Source organism: Papilio polytes, unplaced genomic scaffold (genome assembly GCF_000836215.1).
Source record: "Papilio polytes unplaced genomic scaffold, Ppol_1.0 DF824269.1, whole genome shotgun sequence".
Classification (NCBI taxonomy): domain Eukaryota; kingdom Metazoa; phylum Arthropoda; class Insecta; order Lepidoptera; family Papilionidae; genus Papilio; species Papilio polytes.
This window is the reverse complement of record NW_013524935.1, coordinates 2053776-2076978: the sequence shown is the minus strand read 5'-3', so window position 1 is coordinate 2076978 and position 23203 is coordinate 2053776. Positions and strand designations below refer to the sequence as shown.

At 35.2% G+C, this 23203-nt stretch overlaps 1 protein-coding gene across 3 annotated transcripts in view; it reads left to right on the top strand.

Moving 5' to 3' along the window:
• Positions 1 to 3226: 3226 nt before the first annotated feature.
• LOC106108010 (TWiK family of potassium channels protein 12-like) overlaps positions 3227 to 23203 on the top strand; it is a 212987-nt gene continuing 193010 nt past the window's right edge. For 2 of the 3 annotated variants that reach the window (XM_013289102.1, XM_013289076.1), the window contains exon 1: positions 3227 to 3296. The gene's annotated coding sequence lies outside the window, so the exon portion shown is untranslated. The remainder of the gene's footprint in view (positions 3297 to 23203) is intronic. The other variant, XM_013289093.1, reaches the window with a different exon arrangement.

Genomic DNA, 23203 nt, shown 5'->3' with positions numbered 1-23203 from the left:
AATAAAACTCTCTATAAATAAATAATAATAAAGAATAAATGTCTCACAATACATAAATTAAATAATTAATAAATTAAAGACACGTTCATATTAGAAAAAATCGAGAATATAAAATATTATTTTAACCAATCTCTGAACATGCTTTGTTTGGCGAGACTGGCTGTCATAACTGGATAATGTGTATGATTAAGTTTTGGCTCCTCGGGGCGGTAGGTGCCGTGATATTCAGTTTGTTGGTTTTTCGACCTTTGTTTTTTTTCCCGCCCAATTTCTGATGACGTAGCCATTATCTTAATATGGATAAGCTATGTTAATAAAATTTTATCGTTGTTGACCATTATACTATTCCGTGAGTAGAGTTTTATTTATGTTTCAATGTAGTTTTTATACGTTCAGTCAATCTGTTAAGTATTTTATTTGTTTTCGTCTACTTGGTGTAAATAACATAAATATTTGCTAGAAACGAAGGTAACTAAAACACTAATTATCGAATCTAGCAATCAAAAACACGATGTAGAAAATAGAAAAAAAAACGATAAAACAGTTAATAAAAAACTCCAATGAAATCTGTAAGAATATTAAAAGTAAATAAAGTATCGATGAACATGCTTAACCATTCTTATAAGTACATCTATAGTGTAAAATAACTATTTAACTAGAGGCTTATCCACAATATCCCATCCCAAGAGGTGAGGCCACAAATTTGGCAGTCACCACGACTCGTTCCATTCCCATAATTTACGGCGCACGGTCGGTGATAATTACGTATTTAGATCTCCACCTAGTCCGAGATCATAAGTCCGTGGGTGGCGATCGAGGGCCATCGAAGCAGCAATGTCGATTGCTATCAAATTGCACGCTCGTGACTCGGCCACGGTTCGGATAATGTCTCTCTTTATGTAACTTGCGATTGGTGTCCAGCGAAGGCAATAGAGTTCATACCTCGTGACGAAGCAATTCGCCTTTACAGGATTGAGTTACTTTACTTTCCCCTTTACCCTACCAGATTGAGACGTCGCTGTTGTATTAACGGTTCTTCCTAAATCATACTCAGTAGATAAACCTTTGAAAAACCTGAAATTAAGTATAATTCAGATACCTTTTATCTCACGTTGTTCTTTTATTTTCATCACGTGACATTGCTGAAGGTGCAATTTAGTTTTCTTATTAGATTGGGATCAATTTACTGAATTATAAAACTTCTTACTAATATTATAAATGTGAAAGTTTAGATGGATGTATGGACAGATGTTTGCTATAGTTTGTAGCCTTAATAGCTGAAGCGATATCGATGAAATTTGGCTTAGATGTAGAACATAGTCCGGATGAACACATATGCTACTTACTTACTTACTGCGTTGGCGCAGCGACCCCAAGTTAGTCTTGGTCTCTGACACGAGAGAGCGCCAGCGTCGTCTGTTCTGCGTTGTCGCCTGCCAGTCTACTATCAGTCAGCTATGCTACTTACCTTTTTTTAATCCGAGCGGACGAAAACTAATTTATAATAATATATCATCTATTTTGATATTATAAAGAGGAAAACTTTGTTTGTTTGATTGTAATGAAATAAATCAAAAATTACTGGGCTGATTTCAAAATACTTTTACCATTAAGAAGCTACGTTATCAGTAAGGAATAAAGCCTATGGGTTATATTATTTATCAATTTCCCGCGGACGGAGTCGCGGGACAAAGTCTGTCAATATATGTCAACATTATGGATCTATTCTAATGTCTAAAGACTTTAAAGGGTCAAGGTATAGACTATTAGAACACTTTAGAACGAACTAAAGTATGATAATGAAAGTAAACTGTGTTGTCATCAGTTAGCAATAAACGTATGTAATTTAAACTGTAAGTGTAACTTAAGCCGGAGCCGAGTTGCTCTAACGTCGTCGCCCGCGGTGGCAAACCGCTCGACACATTATCACCTGCGCTATTACGTCTCGGAAACTATGGAGTCGAATTCAATAAAATATTTTAATTGAACTATTAAAAAAATGTAAAATGTAGAGTTTTAACAATACTGAAAGTAGGCTTGTAGATAAAGCCTATTGTAATTCTATACATTTTAACTTAGTTACTAGAGATAACAAATGTCACTTTGTCTTGGTTCATTTATTTCGAGTCAAACTAAAATAAAAAAACCAATCATACTTTAGAGATAACTGTGTTTGATTAAAAAAATAAATGCCGGACAGTCAAGTAAAAACTCTCCGTATGGGAAACCTAAAGTTGATCTATACTTCTGTACTTACTGTTATACTATCTATACTAATATTTTATAACGGCAAGATTTGGATTTTTGTATGTACTGAAATAACTTAAAAACTACTGGGGTGATTTTAAAAATTCTTTCACCGTTAGAAAGGTATTTTATCAATGAGTAACATAAGCTTTATTTTGCACGGACGAAGTCGCGAACAACAGCTAGTCTTTATAAGAATGTCTGTTTACTTTAAACAAATCTATTCCACGCCACTTATGTCCAATTTGAAACAAGCTCAGCCTTCGTGGGTCCAATCCTCGCTCATTATCGTGTTTGGTGCGCGTTTATAATATAAATAATTCTTGGGACCGAATAAATTGACGTGTAATCATAAGTTTACGGAGATTAGAGGTAAATATAGATATTAGCGGCGAGAGAGCGCCATGGGTGGTGACAAACACGGTCGGTGATGAGAATGATGACGTCTTATCCTAATCACGAATCCTTGATGATGGGTGTGGGTGTCGTATTTTTTTTATGAATCTTGTTGACTTAAAATAGAATATTTCTTTGCCATACAATAATTTACTTACTGCATTGACGCAGCGACGCAAAGTGGGTCTTGGTCTTGACCCTCCGACACGAGAGAGTGCCAGCGTCGTCTGTCCTGCGTCGTCGCCTGCCAGTCGTTCGACTATAGGTCGCGCAGGTCCAACTCTACGGCGTCGCCCAGGGGTATCTGGGCCGACCGACGGTTCGGCGGCCAATCGGTATTCCGAGATACAATAATTTACATTAGAATTGTTATTGCAAATATTTTATCAAGCTAACAATAACATCTAACCTAAGGAAAATAAATGTAAACGCAGATTTTTTGATAGTGATATCTACATTCGTTTTAAATAGTCATTTTTGTAATACATCTGTATCAATAAAAGACTAGTATTATACAAGTAGAGTCAGTAGGGACAAAAACGGAACGGCATTGGCAACGGCACGGCAGCATCACGGCAGTGTGGCGATGCGCTCCGGCCTGGGGTGGCCGCTTTGTTTGCCGGCCACGCACCGTGACCGGTACATTAGTTATGGTAAGTACCGATTGCAAATACGTTTTTATTTTTAGTCTATAAAATGTCAAACCAACTAAAGTTTTACTAGCTGTTGTTTGCGACTTCACCGCAAAAAATTAAACAATGAAAACGTAGCCTATTTTGCTCATTGATAACGTTTCTTTTTAACGGTAAAAGAATTTTTGTAATCGGCTCAGTAGTTTTTGGGTTATTTCAATTCATTCAAAAATACAAATCTTTATTCTTTATATTTTTAGTATAGTTAAATTAATGGTATGTTATGTAAATTAATTTGAAATATATTAGTTAGTACAACACAGTAATAAATTAATATCAGAAAGTTTTCATGATTGAAAACAATGCCATCTAGTTTAAAATGACAAAAATACCTCGAGTGCTTTCTTTCATTCAAATATGTATGTCCAATCTTATAATATCAATGCTTTTTCTGTGAACCGTACATTACGATCATCGCTTATTTTCACTTACATTAGTTTAGTGAAGGATGGCATCAATGAAATATGTGTGGTGTTCGCGTGACGTCTCCATTCCTTTTGACATAAGGGAACCTATCCACACCCCAACTACCTCCTCCCACTTAGACGATTGGATTTTTTTTAAATAAATCTTGTGCAAGCGCGCAAAATACTTTGATGTCGAAAATAATGAAAATATGTGAATATTTTTTCAACTTCCATCTCAATATTGTTAGGTCAGTTTTTCTTATTATTTCAAGAGTCCACGTGAAATTTAAAAAATTAAAATAGATCATGTTAGTTATTCAGTGACAACGTAGCTTTTTATTGGTGAAAGAATTTTGAAAATCGACCAAGTAGTTTTTGAGTTATTTCTATACATACAAAAATACAAATCTTTCCACAGATGAAAATAATTGAAGTACTAAATTGTATTCTCTAGGTAAAAATGCATTATTTTTTAATATGATTGGCAGATCAAAGTTCCTTTGGATTAATCCCTTGTTATTTCCCAATCTGTATGAATCGATTACTGGATACCTCTAAGTATAATGTAGATTTTAAATGTCCCCAAACCAATATATCAAGGGAAAACGTGACAAGAATTGCAATTTAAACAGAATTCGTTACAACTCGTCCAAATATTTATTGTATCCCATGATATCCGTCTGAAAGGGTGGTAAGACACGTGCCGTATCGTACAGGGGACGTTAAAGTACCAATTCATGTAGACCTGTCCAACCCTCAACTGGATACAAGAGATAAGAATAAATGAACATTCAGTACGTGGTTTCTAAGGTCTAATTAAATCGGTCGGGTGCTAACAAAAGATTTGATTTAATTCGTTTAAAATTTATCACTTTGTGGCTGTTTGTGGGTCAAATTTGATTTTGTTTGTTATGAAGTGGTCTTTTATGACTGCGGAGTCTACAATAAACTTTATGATGTCTGTATAGTCATAAATCTGCTTAATCAACTTGGTGTTGATATATTTAACTGCAAACACGCAAAATCCATTTCAGATCGTCTTTTATTTAATTACTTTTATAAATTGGATATAGGTTAATTAAATTTTAGGGTTATTGAATTAGGTATTAATAGAATTTGCTTATTGGTTTGTAGAATAACATATATAGTTAACTTACAAGCTGTTTCTTTAAACCATATTTTCTTAAGGAAGTAAGAAAGCAAAGGAGCAAGAGACAAAGAACCTGAGACATCACTGAAGGAGTGTTACCAATTATAAAGCAGAAAGGAGAGAGAAGAAGAGAAGAGAAGATGAGAGATATAATACTCTAAATTGACATAAAATAGATAAAATGAGATTTCTTTAACATCAAGCTTCAGTAAGTTTAACACAAACAAAATTTGTGTTTCAAGACTAAATAAATCTAAGAGGAGCTTTGCAAAAAATACAAAATAAAACCTATTAAGGGGCGCTTTCATCGACCCCGCGTAAATCAAACTAGGGGAGATGATACAAATTATTATATTCCTTAATATCATCACACGACCATTACCAGTAGTCGGTGGCGCGTGACCTAAAATTATTAGAGTCGCATTTTCGGTGCTTTTTTATACACGTCCGAATCGCTCGACGTTCGGGGATAAACTGAGCGTACCGGAAGTTGTAAAGTAGTGATTTGTAACGCACGCGCCGCGGCGCCTGGCGTCACTTCCGCAAGCCGTCATAATGACGTATAGATGCTGGAGTTTCGGCGAAAATGTCTTGCGTATCTACAGGCCATTCTCCACGCTCCCCTCTTTAGCACACCCTCTCGGTTTTATTGTCGATATCGGGGCAAGCTTTTACTTTTATGTCCTGTTTGGTTAAATTTCTCTCTCCATTTAATTACACTTGCGAGCCTTTAATGCGTTGAGCAGATGACGCCAGCTTTAATCGACCGTCTGGCTTAACTACTGGTTTTAGTTGTTGCGATTAAGTTGTGAAAATTAAAGCAGACTTAAGCGATAGAACGCCTTTCTTAGAAGTATATTTAAGAGTGACTTGTCTCAATTAAATATTAACAAATAAATTACGATTAAAGTTATATGACGAAACAAAAGTTTCATATTGTGAAAAGAACAGAAACCATTCAAAATAATCAGTTAATTATTGTCAAATTATACCAGCTCTTATTTTGATCCCATGCTTAGAAGATAAACTAAATCAGTACAATAAATAAATCAAAAGCTTCCTATAGCATCTACTGTTTAGTTTACCGACATAAAACACACAAATAACGTGCGTTTTGCATTCGCGAGCTTCGATATCAGAGAGGAATTTATCTGGTGGTCGGTTCGTATGTTCTAGATTTATGGTGGCACCGCACACCGGACAGGGCTTGGGGCCCACCGTGTGCGACCACAGATACTAATAAAAGATTTTGTGCATACAAGTTCTCTGACTGACTCAGAATAGCATTGTCTTCGAATGTACCATGTTTTTAGTAAATTTTAATTATCGAAATAAATAGTGCAGAAAGCGACTCATCCTCATTATTTGTGTTCAGATTTTAATCAACAATGCAATCAAATCCAAACGAAGCTACTTGGAGTTAGTAAAATACTTAGTGGTATTTATAATTGCAAGCCGTGGGGCTGTGTCCACGCCGTAATTGGGAGAACAGATTGATGGGCGTCAGAAAGCAGCCGCTAAGGAATCTTTCAATTGAAAAGTGGTAATGAGGCCGCTTAAGGAGACAAATCCTTCGCTTAATAACGGCCTCCACATTGTGAGTTCTTGACGTATTACTTGACCATAGAGGATCTTTTATTCATCATGGCTTTATAACTGCCGCATACAGTGTCGTTCAATATTACCTACTTAATTACCAGTTAAAGGCTGTAAACATGAAAAACATAGCGTAAATCGTACTACTATTTTAAACATGAAAATTTGGATGTATCTATATTAGAGTTTGTAGCCTAAACGGCTGAACGGATCTCGATTTAATTGGACACAATTGTAAAGGACAGTCGAGAAGAACACATAGAGTACACACCTATGTTATTTTTAATTCCCCGAACGGAGTCGCGGGCGAAAACTAGTACATATTTTGTGCAATCATTAGTTCATTCTGTAACAGTAAAAGTTTATCATGTAATTTAGTTACAATGCCAAAAGTCCGCCATAGTACCCAATGCTCGTATAACTTGTATACCCGGGAGCAAATTGACACAGTATTTGTTTGCATTGTTAGCGGTCAGGGGAACGGCAAAAATGTCGGGAATCGGTAACGAACCGGTAATCCGATTCCGAGTGGTCAGTTCTCTAAAGTTTCGATCGGCAATCAACTGTGCTAACAGATCTATTTCGTGTGCAAACACGCCGCGGGCAACCCGGCCCGCGTAAACATCTTGTTTGTGTGAACTTGTTTTGTTTGTGTGTCTTCTATATTTGCGGATAATAGAATACGGGTTAAACAATGTTACAACTTACAAAATCACCACAAAAATCACGTAACCTTTTTTTCTTGTAACAAAATTGACTAAGAGCTGGCGTACACCTTTGCTAAACAATCGACAATCGCATTGCTTTGCAGCCAATTCAACTGTTTAGTTGCACAAATAAAAATCGAGTAGTGTGCGCATCTCCATATAAGCTCATAGGAATCAAAGCGCGACTAAACAGTTGTGCGATAATTTAGTTTACGGTGTGCGCGCGCTCTAAATGCGATGAACAAATCCCGCAGAATTCTGAGTACTACGAGAGTTTCAGTTAACATTTTAATCGTTTTTTTTAAAAAAAAAGCTAAGGGAATAAAATTTAACTCAATTTTTAATATTTGCTTAGTAATAGTTTTATGTTAAACAAGTTACAGTTCAAAAGAAACACGAGACAGACGCCGACGATGGTAAAAAGTGCCGCAAACATCCTATTGTAAAATTAAACACAGAGAGTTCTGTCAAAAAGAACCCAAAGGGATCTTATTAACTATTCATTGCTGCGGTACACCAGAAAGGGTTTATTCGCGAACGCAAAAACCTTTACCCAAAAGGGAGATTGATATATCCGCCTAATTTGCCTATATTCATGGGACGAGCGATAAAATATGTCATATTATATGGCCCCCATTTAATTCCGCCTGCAAGCGAGCCTAAAAACATTTCATTGATTCGACGACGTATATCCTGTCTGAATTCAACTCGGACAAAAAGAGGGAAATTGAAGTTTTGAGATCGTTCCAATTAAAGGCAAGAGAAAGGCTTAAGTGATGGGGGTCTCGAGGACTCGTAAATCAGTTTAGTGGATTTTAATTATGGTAATCAGGATGTCCTTTTTTCCATCGTCTCTTTAGACCTTTTGTTGTCTAATTTGTGTACGAGTTCTTGATATTGTTTGATTTAAATCTATTCTCAGAAGAGCTCGTTCATTACGTTAGCATTGTAAACTAGTTTTTATCTTTATTTCTTATTGGATTCATCCGCGTAATAAAACTTTTGATTGACCAGTTAACAAAAGCTCTTCATATTATAATATTGTTTTGAAACACAAGATCTGTGAAATTTGGCGGTTTTGAATTGCAAGGAATTATTATATAACTAAGCATTACTCAGTGAAAATTATATTCATACTAGCTGTTCGCGATTTCGCCCATGCAATATTAATAAAAAAGTATCCTATACTATGCCCGTCTATGTCAGTTACCTTTCAATGAAATTTCGGTCGAAATTTACCCAGCCGTTTCGAAGATTACCCGAAACAAACGCGGCTTGCGGACATACAGATAGACAGACAAAAATTTTTTTAAGTTCAATTTTCTTTATCGGCAACGCAAATACATCATCTTCCCGTAATCTGGAATTTTTCTTACAAATAGACACTCCAGTTTTATTATATGTATATTTGTTACTTTCATAGGATTGAACCTACTTGAATGTTAATCACGCCTCTTATCATTTAACACGCTATTTAGCGTGAAACAAAAATAAAAACAAACAATCCGTGACAACAGCAGCATAGCATTACCGTCAATAGAAATTGACGTGGGCTGTTATTATCTACAAATTAGCGTGAACAGCGCCTATCAGATGTGGCATTATAACACAATTAAGAGCAATTTAAATCGCTTTTTTGCTGCGATAAACTGTTACGACTCGCTTGTTCCCTCGCCTGGAACTAATACCGATGCTAATTGTGTTCTTTTTACTGAATTTGTTTTAAATCAATCATGTTTTCATAGCTTTCTTCAAACTTCGGAAGTTTTAATGCATTCCATATTTGATACTATCTGATTAATAGCTTAAGTCCTCACCAAATATGGTGTGGGGGCCTTCAAAAGAAGAGTAAACAGGTACCTATTAAGCTAGCGCGTACCATCTTTCTACTGCATCATCATATTCTTCAGGCGGAGACGTGGTCAAACGGTAGCTTAACAAACGTAAAAAAAGATCATTTCGTAACCCTTCTCAGATGAATATAGATTATAAATCCGTCGCCACAAAATTTCACAAAATATTTTCTCTAAACTGCCAAAATGACGCCAGCAAAACGGAAGTGACGGCGGCGATGCGCGTGCGCTGCACATCCTGTCGCGTGCCAACCAAAATGGCGGCCGACGGCTTCCGGTAGAAAATTTGCTAGAGGGTGCCGATTGACTTTGCAAAGATATAAATTATAGGGATGCTGCGTCATTTAGCTTGCACAATCATCGCCTTCGAAAGATTCTCACGTTTGTTAATAGTATAGGAAGACCGAAGCAAAACAAATGTTTATTCATTCATTAACTTAACTTAATGCCGCACTCTGAATCAATAGGACAATAATTTAGACCCTTAGTGTAAATTTTTCGTGTGAAATGTACACTTATTAGACCATAATGGCTCTGAGTGGGACAGTTTGTTCAGAATTCATTTATTCCAAACTACCCACTTATGAGAATTCCCAAACAATAGTGGACATAATTAATGATTTATTAGTAGTCAATAAATTCGTGTATTATTATGAAGATTGACGTCGACCGAGCCGACCCCATCAATCCCATGTCCGACATGTTGGCTGCTGTATCCGATTACTTTTACAAATTGAGTTTCCTCGCTTAATTTATTAATAGAAAAAACTGTAGCTATCAAATTAAATAGTATTCCAAATTAATACGAATAGGAAATAATAATAGCAATAATTGCATGACTTTACTACGATGGTATATTTTTTGAAGATTTTTAATACAGCACAACATTCATTTGTAAAAACAATCTTCAACAAAACCGCGAAAACTTACAAAATGGCGGACGTGAGTTGGCGCCAATTTAAAGCGGGCCGTGTATCCTATCGCGCTTTGATCTCGGTCCCGTAGGAGTGTGTACACAGCGCCACGGCTGTATGTTTGTCCTCACAGTGAAAGAAACCCGAGTGAATAGCGTAGTCTTTCAATAGAAGATTTATATCGGTGAAGCAGACCGTCAACTATAGCGTGGCAATTTGTTAGTAGATACCGTGATAAACTGCGCCCGGCGCGGCGCGGGCTGCACCGCTTTGTGATGAGCGTTTTCTTCTGTTAATAGTCTGTAGAAAGCGAACAGCAAATAGGCTGAAGACATCTATACTGAGACACTGTTAGTTCTGTCAGATAATTTAAAACTACCTGGCATAAAAAATTACAGCTAAGATTACGTACGAGAAAAGTATATCGTAAACTTTTTTAATTGAAGCAAATAGTTTTTTTTCCTATGTTTTATGAGATCCCAAAGAGGTAAGTGTCTTGCCCACTAGAGAAATATTTTTTTTTAACCGAAATGGTTTAGAACAAAAAGAATGTGCGTGCATTATCTAGTATAATTGTGTAGGTAGCTTGTTGAAAAACACGATCTTGCGTTGGTATTACTGAAAGTGGCCGGAGTTGTAGAGTGTTTATGAGTTTTGATTATTCATCCGCAAGGGGTCGGGGCAGTCGCGGCAACTCGAGTGCTGCAAACACGAACACTCGCTACTGTCTGCCTCATATTTATTCAATGCGTTTCAACGCGTCCAACATTATCAACACTTATGGCTTACGGAATATCAACTTCATTTCATACGCTATCTTTTTTTCATAATAAAGGTCGCTAGTATTTTAAGTTCAGTTTAAGAGCTTCCGCACCACTGAAACTAAACTATCGCACAACTATTTAGTCTCGCTTCGATCCCTATGAGCTAATATGGACGTGCCCACACTACTCGATTTTTAGTTGCCCAACTAAACAGCTGAATTGGTTGCAAAACAATCGACAGTCGCACAATATTTGTGCGATTGTTTAGTCCAAGTTATCAGAAGAAGGTAGAGAGAAATTCAATAACTCAGTGCTTACGTTTTTTACAATCATAGTATTAGAGGCAGTAAAAGAAACCGCTAATACAAAAATGTATGTTAGAAGATCACATGACAGAGTTGTACTTGAGTGAAATCAATTCAGATTCAAAAATCAGTAGCCACTTAACTCCATATCCACATCCAGGGCTGGTTGTTAAGCTGGACGCGGTTAGGCGACCGCCTTAGATAGCCAGAAAGAGGTACTACATTGTTTGTGGTTTGTGAAATACAGAATTTGACATAACCCTGTGTTCTTCCAACCATCTTCTAAAACTTCTAAAATATGAAAGTATAAAATATCCCACTCCGTTTTACTATATTGCTTCATTACTTAATTAAATCAATATTCGTCGTTCAAAGATTTCACAAAACAATACCCATTACAACGGTGTTTGTGGAAATGCCAAAGTAAATAACGTCGCGAATTGTTACCAATAAAAACATCGGTCTAGACACCCCCGCCTTGCGTCGCACCCTGGCCACTTCACCCCGAGTGTCTTCGCTTGTCTCTATTGAATTATTCAACGCAGCCAGGGTAGAAACGGTGAAGAAGGTAGATACCACAGTTGTATGAAGTTTTCTACGTCATAACTGCCACCTCTAGCGTATCAGTGACGTTGATTTATACTAGTTTTTGCCGGAGAGTTTGTCCGCACTTTATTAAGGAAAACTATATAAATACTCTAAATGATCTTTTAGACTATAATCATATATTGTTTTCATTAATATCCGTTAAGCTATCTTGGAGATACATCTTGCTAATGTTATAAATGTGAATGATTAAATGGATGGATGTTTGTTAGAGTGTGTAGCCTAAACTACTAAACGGATCTTGATGAAATGTGGCATAGATGTAGAGAAAAGACCAGAAGAATACATAGGTCAATCACTTTTGTTTTTATTAATGCTACGCGGACAGAGTCGTGGGCGTATGCTAGCAAATGAATAAATGAAATACTTTTACAGATGTATTTAGCAATTATCATCATATAGTTAAGACATGCGTTCCCCGTGTCCAAAGCACGGCCTCCTGGAATACATTGCCGGGTAAATTTGCTCCGCTGTTTTTATCACCAGATAATCACTAACCAGACGGAATCCTTACATCAAAATTAAAACCCTAATAGAACAAAAGAATGTTAAAGAGGACCAGAAGCGCTTTTATGCGCACATTTACACGAATTCGCCGTTTATTTCACACACGATGTATTCCAAACATTTGTTCTATATTTTATTGTGCAGTTACTTGTACTTCTACTTATAATTTAGGAATAATATAACATATATTTCTTTAGTCACTAAGAAACGGAATTATTCCTGTAGATCTTTTGACCAAGCACCATTTTTTACCACAAATGTTTTTTTTAATTGCTTAATTTTGTTTTTGCGACAAGAATGTCGTTATAACGTAATTATGCTAATTATAAAATTGTTTGTCAGCAAAATAAAGTCTTTACTTTTGCTGGATTTCTTGAGATTTGTCACGTTAAAATGTCTCCAATTTTAGCTAATTACCAATCATTTTCAGTAACAAATTTAGAAAACTACATTATCTGATTTCTTAGTTATTTTAAGCAAATAATCGCTGATTAGTTTCTGTAGGAAAATGCGAAATTACTTTCACTTTTATGGACATTAAAATTATTTGGAGGTTACCGTGTAAACTCTAACCTAAAAACGAATAAATTCTTGTGCGTTATGTTGTAAGTCTCATCGTAGTTGTCGAAAAAGAACAAAAAGTCGTATCGTCATTAACCAAGAGATATTTCATGTTAAACCGTGCTAATGTTATTTTAAAGTCATTACAAGCATACGTTGACTAACCTCCATCGAGTTAATCACTACATAGCACCTTACATAATGGTTAATAGTCGGAAAAAATGAAAACTCGTAACCCTTATTACAAAGGTAATAAAGTTCATTTTATGTATGCTAAATTTACGTTTACGCCCACATCAGGTTTCCAGAACGGCAGAGTTTTTGCTTGCTTCCGTTTGCGAAAGTGGAACCTTGTTTAACTGGTGGTATTGGTACTGCAATGGGTGGGGTTTGTCCGACACCCTGTAGCTTCACCTTACTAAATTAATTAAAAAGTCAATAAATCGATATTACTGCTACTGTATTTTCCATTTTCGCAATTTAGGTCGTGACAGTAAAAATATACTTTCAAGGTGTGTCGAGACGGTCTTGTCAACCTTGTTATCGATTTTCAAGTAGCCATCTTTAAATTTCCATTTCAGTTACTGCTAATTAATTTCTTCATTTAATTTACAGCCAATGTACAACTTTCGAAAGCTCGTTAAGTACGTAAAAAATTAAAATTATCGTTTTAAATGTACGTAAAAATTTACATCTTACTAATATTTTAAATGCGAAAGTTTAGATGGTTGGATGGATGGATGTTTGTTAGCGTTTGTAACCTAAGGGCTGAACGAATCTCCATGAAATTTGGCACAGGTTTAGAGCATAGTCTGGAAGAACACATAGGCTACTTTATATCTCTGGAATAGTTACGGTTCTCGTGGGATTCATTAATTTAGTTTTTTAATGTTTACTCGATCATTCTGCAACGGTTCAACATATCTTATTGAAATTTGGCACAGATATAAAACAACGTCTGGATTACACATGGGATAAGCTTCATCCCCGAGAAATGTCCGGTTCCCGAGGGATACTTAGCTTTTTGTATTTTGTATAGTTTGTATGTTTTCTAATACCACGCGTACGAAGTCACGGGCAACAGCTCGTCTCTTTATAATTTCCTCCATAGTTCTGTAAAAAGGATAAATTAAGTAGCTTTTTAGTGTAACAATTAGGATTTATTCTACAAGATTCAGAGATTGCATTTAAACGACTCATTATTAGGGATCAAAACATCTTTATGTTATCTAAATTTGATCATAAAAAAATATACGCAATTGTATCTCTCCTCATAACTTCTTACAGCCCTACAAATAAACGCAGTGTAAGGTAAACTTAGGAATGAACTGAGTATAAGCAAATATTAGTACAAATTTTTTGTAAGGCGGTTAGTGTTAAACTTTATGTATGCCCCCATTTGTACGTATTTATTTTCATTCAATAGTTTTCTCTTGACTGATGGGTTTAGGTTTTTACTAACCAAGAACTTAACTTGAATACTAATTACAGTTTAGCAGGAAGTCTATCTAGACGCATTGTCTCAGCTCCTAGAAAAGTGTTAACCATGTCCATATAAGTACAACAGTCTGCAGTTTTTTCCTTCAATAATTACCCACTTCTTGGTATTCAATGAAAACTTTTTTGCTAACTTCTACAATTGTAGTCATTTTACACGAAAGGAATTCATGTATTTAGTATTGAAATAACAAATTTCACTCTACACGTCTGTCTGTGCAAATGGTACAGTCAAAAATAAAAAGAATTTTTATTTTAATTTCTAATAGACTATATGATACCAGCTGTCGCCTGCGATTTCGTCCGTGTGGAAATAAAAAAAAAACAAAAGCGAGTAGCCTATGTGTTCTTCCAGACTATACTCTATGTCTATGCCTAATTTCATCGAGATCTGTTCAGCCGTTTAAGCTACAAACTCTAAACATCCATCCATCTAAACTTTCGCATTTATAATATTAATAAGCTTAGTAAGATTCTATACTATACCTCTAACGAAACAATTTGATACATTTAACCAAATTGTTATTTTATTAACAAACAATATTTTCTAAGTAGGCCACAGTCATATTCAACCCATGCGAGTCCGGGGCGAATTGCTAGTTAAAAGGAAATTAAAATTTATGTGCAATGGAACACATTAAAGGTGCCACATACAGCATGTCTGTAAATGGCACATTTTTTGCAAGCTGTAAGTTGAATAAATTGTGTCTTCGAATGGGGCTGCATAATTTTCTGTAATAACCTTTTTGCTACTGAAAAATAATTTTAATATGCGCATCGGTACATCCTCGAAGAATTTTAACCATAGACAAACACGAAAATTCGAAAAAACCTTGGTAACTAAAACATTTTTTATTGGTATTCAGCTGCCATTTTTTTATCACATTACGTTGTTGCACAATTTTTAAAACATAACAGATAAAACCGCAATCCCAAGTTCTCAATTCCAAAGATAATTTCGATCTCATGAAATATCGTTGTGAAAATCGGGAATACAATCAACATATTTTTAAACATGAGTAAAACCATTTCATACCATGGAGTGTGCAATTTATTCGCGCGAACAAATTCAACTTTTGTATGCAAAAGTTAATTCAAACATTCGCATATTTAAAACTGATACGATATTTACAGAATCGATACATACTTTCATATCACGTACACCTCACGGTACGCCGGAGCGGATCTGATTGCAATCAGTGGAATCAACCCTTATTGAGTTTGGCGAATGAAACCGGGATGCGAACATTGTATTTGTTTGCGCCCTAACCGAACTGTTTGCTTCGACTATTATCTCTCTACATAGATATACCACGTTACTGGAAATGTACATTATTTGTTTATTATTAACTCAGTTTTATAAAAATTTTAATAAAGTTTTATGTATTTTTAAATTCACTGTTTAGTTTGTTGCTTTTATCAATGTTTGAGCTGTTTAATGAATAGTTTGTTAATAGTTTTGATCGACACATGAACATTTATATTAAAGTTTTTTTTATTTATTGTGACACTTATAATATAAAGTAGAAGTAAATAAACTAATTATTATCTATACTTATATAATATAATAAAGCGTAAACACACACTACTTTGTGGCGTAAGATGTCAGCAATCAATGCATGTTTTTGAATAATACTCTCTGTTCAAGGAGTTTTTACACGTTTTCAGAGTCAAGCCATTAGAAAAGAAGAAGAAATTAAATTATTCAAAATTCGAAAACATTGTCGACGTCATCACTTTTTTCTAGTCTTTTTTTCTGTACATTTTTTATCATTACATATGTCTCCGTTAAAAATAGTTTTATTTCTGATACTTTTACGACATACACTCTCTTTAATTAAAGGTCCTACACTTACGTGACGCTTTAGGCTATATATTTTTACGCTATTAAACATAGGGGGTTAATATTTTGGATAATAACCCTACTGTGGGAAAGGCACCATAAGTTGCTGTCAACATCAAGAAAAGAAAATTGTTTATTAGACACATGTAAACAATAAAATAAAATTTTCATAATAATTTTATACGGATGAAGTCGCAGGGGAACAGCTACTTCACTGATACAAAACTACTACATGTTGAATACCGATTCTCATTATAATACTAGCTGTCCTGCGCGGCTTCATCCTCGTGAAATTATAAAAACTTTATTTAATTGTTTACATTTGTCAAATTCTCAATTGCAAATATTAAAATTCAAATGCACAAATGACAACGAAGGCCTTTGACATTTGATAATTACCATTACCATGGCAACCTTGCTTTCCTTTAATTTGTTAGCTTGTAGTTTGTGGTCGCTTTCCCACATGGGATTTTTTTAATTTACTTGTCCCCTAAGTTTAGTAGCGTGAAAATAGATAGCCCAAATGTCCTAGGTGTAGAGCTATTTGTTAAAGAAATATTTATTCAAACACATGCTGTGATTGCTGACATTCTACACCACAAGTAGTGTGTGTTTACGCTTTACTATATTTACTATATTAGTATAGATTGAGGTCAGGTATTTTTAATGTCACATCTAGTAATGTGATATCTATGGTTAGTTCATACATGCGTTGTGGGATTCTATATTATCTTTATCAGGCGATTTATCAATTTTTATATAGACTGTAACATCTTAGGCCGTGTAACATTCTGCACGATAAACCATTTGTTAGGCAATTGCTGTAACAAGTTGTACAAGGAGACACTTTTATTAACCATACGTCCTAATATTCGTATATTTTATTTATCTGTCATTAATTCTATATCCATTTCGAGCATTATTGTTTGTGTTATAGAAAATATATAACTTGGCAAGACTCGAGTTTGATATAATACTTACAATACTTACAAATATTATAAACGCGAAAGTTTAGATGGATGGATGGATGGTTGTTTGTTAGAGTTTGTAGTCTACACGGCTGAAGGGATGTAGATGAAATTTGGCATAGATGTAGAGGATAGTGTGGGAGAACACATAGGCTACTCACTTTTGTTTTTTTTAATTCCGAGCGGACGGAGTCGCGGGCGAAAGCTAGTTTTGCTTTATATTTTAGTGAAATGTCTATATTTAATCAAATCTATACGAAAGTTCCTGTTTTAAGTGATAATATTTGTATTGTAATGAAATGTTTTAAGAATTAAATTTGATTAATATTTATTCTAGTAAAGATATTTAAAAAAACAATGACAAGAACTAAAAAACAGAAATGTTTTTACTAACTTAAAGGTATCCATAAACGTTCACACTAATATTTATACGTCCATTTTAAAGCTCTTAATAATACCAATTGTCTTTTTTTTTAATTTCATCTTTATTATCTATAATTGTTTTTATCTGTGGTCAACCACATCTGTCAAATTTCGTCGTATCAAAAGAAAACCTAAACACAAATCTTACCACCACAAACATAAACCTACAATTTGCACAAAATTAGTGTCTAATGATCAATGCTAATTTAATCAATCACTATAACCAACTTTGAACCTTATGCAAAAGTGTTAAGGCTTACACTGACTGCATAACTAAATGAACATATTCGGCATTCGACCACCGTTCGATTCATCAGCTTGATTCGTCCTCATTACCGGGGAAAAAACGAGATTTGCGAAGAGGAATTTAATCCGGGGATTGTATATCTCGTTACGTTCCATATTCATTGCTGCATTAACATCATTCTTACATTTATATTTATTAGTATATTGCTTGTTTACTTATATTGCTTTGTATTTATTGAGTTGTATTCATTAATATCTTATATTAGGACTATCGAAATATCGCAAATACAGCGCTATATTGGCTATTATATTACGTATTTTCTTAGGATACTTTTTTCTAGTATGAATTAAACATGTGTTACGAGCGTGAGGGATAGAGTCAAAACGCCTTGAAATTTTCTGCGTTAATTTATTGGCGACTTAAAAAACAGGGATTCACTGCACTCACAAATTACCCGTCAAGACTACACGATGCACGTAAACACTAAATCACTAACACAGCCCACTTTACAGAACACCACTGTCACTATTCACTAGCACTTTCACACCGCGGTCACTTAATCTTCCTCGTAATTCGCTCAGGACTTCTTCTTCACAGTTCAAGTTCCACCGTATTACTCCCCGAGACACGACTGACTCCCCTTATATACCCCGAATTTCGATCTTCTTTTCGTTATTCATTTGTCATTTTATGCCAGAATTTTCTCGATAGTCCGAATTACATTAGTTTCATAATGGAACATTCTCGAACCCGTTTCGAATATTCGAGACATCTTTTCGCGAACGTCATATTCGCTGCTCGCGGCGATCGAACATTCTGGAAACAGCTCGATTATTCTTCGAATGTGTTTTTTCGCTACTCATCACTAGATGACGCGACACATGGATGGTATTTTGTTGGATTGATTCAAATTGCAATTATTATCTCTATCTATTCTACATAAGAACTAAGTTCGTTATTGTTGATGGACCAATTTTCTGACCTCCCTCTCTTGTGTCATAATTTTACTTCCTAGTACAGCTCGATGCTTAGCCTCACCTTTTTCTGATGCATGTATGTTCTTTTATTAATTAATTTCTTAGATACTGGCTTGCGCCCGCGAACTGCATGGAGTTAAAAAATAAAACAAATGTATGTGGCCAATGTGTTCTTCAAGACTATCATTTACATCTATGCTAAATTTCTTTAATATCCGTATAGTTAAGTGCAGTTTATGCTAAAAACTGTAACACCCATCCATCAAATCTCAATTTTCGCACTTATAATATTAAGTAGCTGTTCCCATGCGGCTTCATCGGCAAGAAATTATAAAAACTTTAATTTATTGTTAACATTTGTCAAATTCTCAATTGCAAATGTCAAAATACCAATTACCTTACTTTGGCGATTTTGCTTCCTTGATGTTAGCAGCAATTTATGGTCTCTTTCCCATATTAGGGTTTTTATCCAAAATATTTACTCTCTAAGTTTAATGGCGTAAAAAAATATAGTCTAAACGTGACGTAAGTGTAGGGCTATTTATTAAAAAAATAATTATTCAAAATATGCTGTAATTGCTAACATCTTAAGCAACAAAGAATGTGTGTATACACTGTTTAGACATATAAAATTAGAGTCCGACTAAATTATAGACTTGTAAAAAGTCTAAAGTCTACAGAGGTTCTAAAAGTTTCTCATCATACCCGAAAGTTCGGGTAAATCTGGTTAATTTACTAAGAGGATCGCGTGCGGTACAACAACAAAGTGTCACTGTTCAAAGGGAGCCGCGAGGTCTCAAACGCCCCAAATGTGACGATACAATGATCACGAAACTCCACCACTTCCTTAACAAATTGCCCACTAATGACACCGTAAGCAGCGTACGTAATTTCAACGAAAAAACACCATCATCCGATTATTTTTAACCGCACCTCACTCATTTACAACCAAACATTTTCGTTCGAAAAACAAACGCTCATAAACTCGACCTTATTACACACAAAAATAAAGTCTTATTAGATGTTTTCTTAATATCTAAGTGCAATAATAAATTTGTAATATTAAGAAATTAATCTGTTATTGCTCCCGTTTGCAATATGTCGATGTACGGTAATTACGTTACCCTGTGGTTTTGATTTATTCAAACTGTAAATTTGAGAAGTTTTTTTTTTAATCGCAGTCATTCTAATTTATTATTAACTATTGTCATTTCGATTAGTGACAGTTGATGTATTTTTATGTCATAAGGGTGCAAACGGTCACCTGAATCCGCCAAAATGGCGAAGCGAACGCTGCCCTTAGACATTCGCAACTGGAGATGCGTTGACTGGTAATTGAAAGAGCCGAAGACGCCACATAAAGAGGATATTTCCACTATGCGTCTCCTCCATCAAAACCACTTCCCCTTTCCATCCATGGAAAGGGAAATGAAACACGGATTTGACGTCTCCACTACACGCCTGTCTTCTGTGTGGTGGTATGCCGGCTCTACAGCGCGAAGATGTTAAAGCGTGCTCTACCACTCTTAAAATGTAGCTATGTTCGTGTCGTTTGAGCCTTAGGATTAACAGTATTTTGCTCTAACTAGAATAAAACTTTAATTAAGAATATGACAACATAGATTTTGTACGATAGTAGATTTATTTGGAAAACGAAATCTGGTGTACCAAATGCTTAAATTAGTAGATATTTTTAGTTAGATAGCCATGAACAGGAGGAAAGAAAAACGATAATCAAGACCTTTATTGGTTTAAGACATTCCGTTTCATATAAATTTACATTATTCATGGATCACACTAAAAAAAGAATGTATAATTAACTTGATTACATTACAATTGCATTAACTAACAATGAGGCTTTATTTACTGTTCATTAAAAATGCATTTGTCGTTACCTGTGACATCTAACCTAATTATTTAATATGCCCCAATGTCATTTGTTTAACAATTCCTGCAACAATTTGCTATCGGCTATATTAATAGCCCACAAATTATTGTCTGATGTTTTGACTTTTAAGAGACAGGACTCGGCAATGACTTTTCAAAAATTATAACGAACCAGAAGTTCAAACTTACTAGCAAGTGTCCTCGTTTGTTTGTGTATTTTTTATTTAACATACGTTGTTAAAAAGTTTAGAAGCTATACTAATATTATAAAGAGGAAAGTTTTGTATTTTTGTATGTATTTAAATTACTTAAAAACTACTGGGCCGATTTTAAAAATTCTTCCACCATTAAAAAGCTGTGTTTTTCATTTTTCTATTTCACGATAACGAAGTCGCGAGCAACAGCTACTCCGTGTATGATGATTAACCTTACTCCTCGCTATTAATAGATAACAGCGGCCACTTTACCTAGTCCTGTTCTCTGTAGTCAATGTAACACCGCAAATTACTGTCCTATGTCTCTGGAAGACAATGTTAATTGTTTTCGCAACTGTTCCCGATCATATGTCGTAAGGGAACAATAGAAAGGTGCCGTTGGATGTATCCTTTTTAATTTAATTGTAAAACAATACATGAAACAAAGGTTTGCAACGCCTGGATTGGCAACTATTGTTCGATTTTTTATTAAAACTATTACAATAGTAAAGTAAAAATAAAAAAATAGTAAATGAAGAGGTTGCAATGCGAAGTCGTTTGTTTGAAGTAACTCGTAAATTCAAACCCAGGCTCAATATTTTGAGATACCTTAGATTCGTACGAATTGAATATTATACGAATAAAAATGGTTTCTGGTTAATCTTACGCATCTGTCAACAATTTACTCCAATAAATCCGTATAAAAACATTTAAAAAACAATAGTTTTGTACTTTTAAAAGCGATGTTACCTTTTATAAGTACCATTATTTGAATTATTAGAAGCATGCATGCGTCACGCGATATCAAATTATGACAAAACATCTAAAACAACTGACAGCATTAACGGAGGTGCTTTTTTTGATAATGAGTGTATAATTATGAATTGGCACGCCGCTTGCGGTCAAGATTACTCGTCGGGCGCGATCCCATACAAATTGCGGTTTTCGACTGCCATTAGTGATAGCCATATGCTGCCTAAGGGATACACAAAGCGAATGATTTTTTTTTTGTGACTCGCCACTGTTTGTCTTGTAAAGGCATTTACAGATTCAACAGGCTTGAGACGGCCGAGCGCAGACGCTTAGCCTAAACCTCGTTTATGAGTAACGGAGCTCGAGGGCTCCCTTAAAAGCTTCGGAACGGACCGTTACTGAAGCACATGAATACAATGAAAAAACCCTGTTTGATTTCGAAGGTGTTTGTAATATAACTTAGAAGCTGCGATCGATGTAGAATTGAATAAGCTTTGATCGAAGCCTAGAAGTAACTATTCAAAGTCTTGCAAAAGTTTGTGGGCGATGTACCCAGATTACGGCTGTCCATCTTACTCTTACTAATAATATAAAGGCGAAAGTGTACATAGACAATACAATGTTTGTTACAGGTTGTAGCCTAAATTGCTGAACGGATTTCGATTAAATTTAGCATAGATGTAGAGGATAGTCTGGAAGGGCACAAAGGCCACTGTCTTCTGTTTCTTTTTAATTCCACGCGATGGTGTCGCGGGCGAAAGCTAGTCTGTCACAATTCCAACACGATTTGTCTTAAATTATTGTTTTTTTAATGTAAGTATAAAAAAAACTCTAAGATAGTAATATAAACTTTTGCCTTAATCAATACCCAAGTCTGTTAATAGTGAAATACGCAAAGTAATATTTGAAACAACGCAAATAAATACCTATTTTCTCGTTAGCTTTGTCAATTAAAAACAAACATAAAAACTATATTAACAAGCAACCCAACCTCTTGGTAGTGGTCGAGAACTCGTTTCCTACAACTCAATCACTATTCGAATCCATTTAGCCGGGTTTGCTCTTCAGTATGCAAATATCAGGCGACTGCGGGGCCAAGGGGGGTGAGATGCACTTGAGGGGCGGAGACGCAGGGGGGTTAAGCCGCGGTTCGCTTTGATCTGGTCTTGACACCGCCACCTGTGCCCACGATAGATTTACGGCCGCTCCACCACTCGTATTGTCTCAAGATGACGACTATCGTAGTGGGGGGATACAAGCTCTGTGCCGATGAAGGGAACTGGGGTGTCTTTCTTTTGATCAAATTAATTGATTACATTCAGTAGCTGCGTTTTAAAAATGCTTCAATTCGGATCGTACATTGCATTTTCCACAGTCGGAATACCACAAATATATTGCCATCTCTGTTTATTTTGAAGCGTATGAAAGGAAGAACAATTCCTTTTTTATTAGTGTCTTTTTGGTAACAATTACTTTAGGTGTTATAATAGAAATCTGTACATATACCTAATAAAATTGAAGTGTCTGTTTGTAACATCAAAATAGAAATTACAGATTTCGAGAAGATGTATTTGCGCTGCTGATAACGAAAATCGCATTTAAACATTTTTTGACTGTCTGTTTGAATTGTTAACTATTATCAGTTTTAAATAATACCAGCTGTTCCCGTGCGGCTTCATCCGCATGAAATAATATAAACTTCATTTTAT